This window comes from Pelodiscus sinensis, chromosome 25 (assembly GCF_052426305.1).
Source record: "Pelodiscus sinensis isolate ZL-2025 chromosome 25, ASM5242630v1, whole genome shotgun sequence".
NCBI classification, from domain to species: Eukaryota; Metazoa; Chordata; order Testudines; family Trionychidae; genus Pelodiscus; species Pelodiscus sinensis.
The window spans coordinates 480,384-486,580 of NC_143076.1; positions in this window are offsets into that span (position 1 = coordinate 480,384).

Here is a 6,197-nt window from a genome sequence, read left to right on the forward strand (position 1 = left end):
ATTCTACTGAAACTTAATTGGTTAACCGCATAAAAGAATAGAATCTATACATTGTAAATTTGTAATACCTGCACCCTAAGGGTTAAATGTGTCTTCCAAGGAACCTAAATATTGTTTAAAAAAATCCAAGCCCAGAAACTTCACAGTGTTTCTGTTCAAGGCTGAGCTGATAGCACTTTTGGCTTGCTTTCAGATCCAAGGTTGTGTGTGTCTGCAAACTGCCTGTCTGTTCTAGAAGGGGGGAGCACTGTCCCCCATAAGTAAGTCTGTAACATTGCATGTGATTCTTTTCAGGAAAGGAAAACCTTTTTGCTTGCTGGAATAGTAACTAGCAAGCACCTTGTTCTAAGAGAGTTTCTGTAGCAGTAAAAAAAGCCTAGTCTGCAGTACAAGAGGGAAACTGAAGCATGCCACATTTAACTTAATAATTAAACAATGAAGTAATTTACTCAAACCCTCTGAAGCTAGTGTTCAAAATAAAAGCATACCATTGGGTAACAGCAGGCTGATCAAAAAGTAGCAAAAATCTGTAAAGAAAAAGTGTTCTAAAATATAATGCACCACCCCAATGTGGGTAGAAATGTTTTCTTTGTCTTTCAGATGATCAAGAAGCGCTAATATCATATGAAAATTAACCGAGGAAAAAAAAAACATGGTTCTGTGTCATGACATAATAAGTTTGTGTTTTGTGTTCTGTGTTCTGTCCAGATTTGTCTTGTGTGTGTCTTAATTTGGATATATGTATTTTTAACATTGTTGTGTGTACAATATTGTTGTTTTAATGAAAGAATAATTTAAGTCCCTTGAATAATCTTAACTGCGTGCTTTACACAGATGGTTTTTTTGCTTTTATAATTTTAGTAGAGTTTTAGTAGCAGGCTATGCAGTTTGTACTGTCTAGAATTTAGTGAAATCTGCTCCTCTACCTGCTGTTTTTCCCTTCTCTCCTACCATCGCTAGCTCCTTTGCCATCTCTGCCAGAACTGGCCCTCCTGCAAGACCAAGCCCCAGAATCGGAAAAGCAGGAGTGGAAACTGGCAAGGTGCACCTTGCACCCAGACCACTTCTAGTGCAGCTCTGATGGCCACATTGTTGCCCCAGTGGTCTTGCAACCTCACCTTGCCCCCGTGCTCCCTGGATTGTCGCACGTTGGCAAAGGGGGTAGCAATCCTTAAAACAAAATTGGTTTGCTCCCAAATTCTCCCAAGCAGCCAAAGATTACTGTCTGGCTTGCCCTGTCTGCCAAGCCCACAACATGGGTAAACCTGTAAAGACAGTTCCGGCAACCAGACCTCCGCCTTTAGGACCATTTCTGAATTTACAAATGGACTTTATTCAATTGCCTAAATGATAATCCTTTGAATATGTGTTGGTTATTGTTTGCTTGTTTTTGGGATGGGTAGAAGCTTATCCCTGCAGGAAACATGATGACATCACAGTAGCTAAGAAACTTCTAAATCATTACATCCCATCATAGGGAATACACCTTGTGATCTCCAGTGATAAAGGTACCCACTTTACTGGGCAAATTGTTCAAAAAAACTGGAAAAGTACTACTCTGTCAGACAAGCACTGCACTGTGCACGACACCTGGAAAGCGCAGAAGCAGTAGAAAGATGAAACAGGATTTTAAAGAACAAACTTGCTAAAATATGTGAGAACTCTGGCTTAACATAGATAGTAGCACTCCCAATTGCCCTAATGAGCATGAGAGCCACTCCTAATCAGAAAACTGGACTCTGTCCACATGAAATTGCATGTGGCCGACCTATGAGACTGTTAAGCAGCCCAGAAATTAACCTGGCTGATGCCACACTTGTTAAAGGAAGCATAGTCAAGTATTGTCAGGAACTTATGAGGTGTGTACAGTCTTATCATTCACAGGTTAAGGATGCCTTCCAGGAGGCCCCGACTGAGCCGTGCCTTAAACTACAACCAGGAGACTGGGTTTGTGTGAAGATTCACCAGCGGAAGACTGCCCTGGAACCCAGCCCCTACAGAGGTTGTCCCCAACAAGGAGCACCACAGACCTGGTACTAGAGACCCAGGTCCAGAAGCAGATGGGAATCACCACAGACCTGGTACCAGAAACCCAGGTCCAGAAGTAGACAAAGATCAGTGCAGGCTTGGTACCGGCAATCCAGGCCCAGAAGCAGACGATCCTGAGAGACCGAGGCCAAGGTACCAGCTGCGGCCCAGAAGAACTTGCCAGCGATAGGTGAAGCAAACTACGAAGTCCTGAAGAACAGCCAGCATGAGGCTGGACAAACAATTCATGTTGAGCTTATGCTTAATCTTGTTTTTAAAACTAGCTGTTATAACCTATATGGTTCAAATGTGTTTATGCTTTTAATGAACCAAGTTTCCCAAGAATTTAATTCCACAGGTTGCTAGATATGTGCTCACAGTCCGGTACATTCAGAAGGAGGCATCCCAGTGATTCCAGTCCCACTAAACAACACTCAAATGAATGGCAGACTGTTTAGTAAACTAAGCCAAATAATACTTGGCAGGATAAAGGGTTTACTAACCCAGGGTATATCCGCCTAGCCTTGACCCCAATTAGAAAGTACTGCTGGACATGTAATGGTTCAGGAGCCAGGGTGAGAAAAAAAAGCCCAAACCGATGGCCCTAGACTATGTCCTAGCTAGTAAGGGCGGGGTTTGTGCCTTAGTAAGAAGAGAATGCTGTGGGTATATTTCTGACACCAGCAAAGAAGTAGAGGAAGATGCCTCAGAGATTGAAAGAACTGTGGAAAGCCTAAGGCAAGGGGAAGACTGGACCCTCTGGGATTGGTTGGGAGGCTGGTTTGGACATGTGAGAACTTGGATTTTGCAAAGAGTAGTTTTAGTATTGGCTATATTCTTTTGTGCCTATTTTTGTTTCTTGCTAATCAAATGCTGTATTTCTTGTATTCTAGAAAACACAAGACAGACCCTTACCAAAGGGAATGTGGTACTCATGATGTTAAAATAGGATGAGCAGAGAACGGAACAAGAAATGTACATAAATACTTTAATAGAAAATAGAGGTATAAAATGGTTTCAAGGTTAGCCTTTAAAAGGCTAAAAGGGGGGAGTTGTAGAAGCTATTTTATGTTTAGCTAGAAGCCATCTTGTATATCAGAAACCATTTCAGATTTTCTCTCAAGCACGTAGACCAGAGTGAACTTTCTGTCACCCCATGAGAAGAGGCCTACAGGATGGGCTATTGGTATGTGTTAATTGGGTTGGTTAGGACAGGAGATGTACTCCCTCGTACCTGTCCGCCATCTTGTTGATAGGCTTTGTTTTTCCAAATTTAATTGAGGATTTCTGTAATTGGATGCCCTGACGTCAGCCTGTTTGGCTAAGGGTATAAAGATACTAGGATTGATTGTATTAGCAGCCTTACTGGGCCTGGCTCTGCTGTGACCACGTTTGGCTCATGCTGTGCTTTATTAATTAAGCTGTTTGTTAGCTGCCTAAACACAGAGGAGCGTGTTTTTGCTTCGACAGGCAGAAGCAGAAGAAATAGAAGAAACCTCAGCTGAAGTAGAAGCATCAGATCAGAATAACAAGCAGCAGCAGAAACATCAGAAGAAGCAGCAGAAGAAATTGCAGCAGGAGATGCAGCAGAAACCAAAACAGCAGCAGCAGCAGAACAACAATAATAAGTCTCAGCAGGAGAAGAGCAGAAGAAACAGGAAGTAGCAGCAGCAGGAAAAGAAACATAGAAGGAGCAACAAAAGTGGCAGTAGCCGAAGGAGCAGCAGATTTAAGCAGAAGAAGGAGACGCAGAAAAACAAGTAGAAGCAGGAGAAGGAGCAGAAGAAACAGCAGCAGCGGTGCAAGAAGTAGCAGCATCAGAAGCAGATGAAGTAGCAGCAGCAGATGAAAAGAAAAATCAGCAGCAGCAGAAGCCATCGACAGAAGAAGAAACAGAGGAAAAAGCAAGCAGCAGCAATAGAAACAAAAGGAGCAACAGAAGAACAAGCAGAAAGCAGCAGCACCCAAAGAAGTAAAAGCAACAGAAGAACAAGCACAGACAGAGAAGCAGCTGCAACTGAAAACAGCACAATCCCGCCTCCCTACTGATGTGTAAAAGGGAAGTCAAATCCCTCGGAGCCATTGATTCCCCTATGAGGGGCACGTACAATATACATACATTGCTAATGCTTAGATATATTTGCTATTTGTATAGGAGTAAGACATGACAAAGGTCAAGGCCTGTCACAGGTAATAACTTATAATAAGGAGACGAGGGGAAGTGAAACCAGTCTTCTGTTAAGTGGAGATATGGATAGATTCCACATCCTTTAAACTTGTGACCGGCTCAAGCAGGAAAGGGAAAAGGGAGGTATGGCTCACCCATTGTTCAGCAAAAGTGAATGAATGTAACACAGCTGTAACTGCAAAGTCAGCAAGTAGGCACTGTATTTAACCTCATTTGGAAAATTAACCTGACCTATAGGAATGCTAAATGTCAAAAATGAAGTAACCTATCATGTTAAGGCACCTAAACCAGGAAGGATGTTAACCCTATAAGAACCCCTGCATATGAGATGTTGGGGGTCGGCTCTGCTTTGAACATTGAGTTCCTTAGCCGTACCTTGATTGCAACCAATAAACTTGAGTTGGACCCAGCCTGAAAGTATGACTCTCTTCTTGGGGTAAATCAGACTAGCCTCCAAGGGGACGAAACCTTGCAATTTATGCAACAAATTGGCACCCCAGATGGGACCTCCCTTGGACTACTCCGGAGTCGGACGACAAGATTCGCCGTAGGTGACCGTGAAGTGCGCACCGGACTGTTTGAGTCCGTCACGGCACCGAAAGCGTGAGTCGGGACATCCGGAAAGTTAAAGGAGTCTCTATTGAATGAGTCAACTAGGCTGTGAGGTCCGAAGAGAAGGCGCCGGGGCAGAGACAGAGTGAGTATACCGATAATTCCCTGTGTTTTGGGTAGTGTTGGTAATTCGAGAACTGTCCTTCGAGGACAGTGGGAACTTCGAATAAACACGGTGTATCCGGTAGGAAAACACATATAGGGTAGGCGGGTCGCACCCGAATGGTAAAAGCCTCTGTAAGCCCCAGAAGGAACACCATGAACCTGTGGGTTGCGTGGGGAAGTTATGAGGAGTTAGGAAAACTCCAGTGGATTGCTTTTGTTTTTAGTAGGAGTACTCTTGTTCTTTGTTTTAATGATTTGTTGGAAACCTAAATTGTGAAACCACAGGTTTGTGTGTAAGCATGACTGTCGCTGACCAGGTCTGAGACTTAAGCTGACTCCAGCCGCCCCAAGAATCCTGCAAGGGGAAACCCGATGACCAGGATTTCTTGATTGCAAGGGGGGTCAGCCGAACCTCGTGACCCAGCGAGTCTCCAAGCCCCCTGTTTGTCTATATTTGTTGCTGTCTAATAGGCCCGTCTTAAGTGTCACGGCTCCATAAGGGCACACCGGTGTCTCTAGTGAGGCAGCCAAGCGCTGGACCCCTCTCTGAGTTCGGACGCTAAAAGCTGGTGTGGTGTCATTCCATCGACACACGGAGCCGCGATAAAAGCTTGTTGACTGTGTGTGTGTGTGTGCGCGCAATATATATAAATAGATAGATATGGGTTCGGGAAGTTCCCGGATAGAAAACTCCGCAACCCCATTGGGATGCATGTTACAGAATTTTAGTAATTTTAAAAGTGACTATAGAGTAAAAATGGCAAAAGATGAGTTAATTAAATTTTGTCAACTTGAGTGGCCTACTTTTGGTGTCGGATGGCCAGATACGGGCTCCTTTGATGTAAACCTGGTATCCCTAACACATAGCGTTGTGACGCGGGACGGACAGTGGGATCACTTCCCATATATTGATTGTTGGTTATTCCACATCCAGTTCGACCAAAATGGATATTAAAATGTAGTATGGGTGTGTGTAAGGTCATGGCTGCAAAGGCAAAGACCTTGGGAGGTAAAAGCCCTGAAATACTGGCTCCCTCTAGTGATGAGGAATTTGAGTCCTATGGAAAGAAGAGGAAACCCCCTTCTTCTTCAGGAGGGTCTAGCCCTATTAGAGAGAATGAGAATTGTTCCTCTCCTGCCACTTCAGGAGGAAACAGTAACTCTGAAATCATAAGTGAACTTACATCTGAAAATTTACCCCCCCTTATCAGACTCCTGCTGGTCCTGGATTCACTTCAGCCCCCCCTTGCAAAGGCTGAAGTGA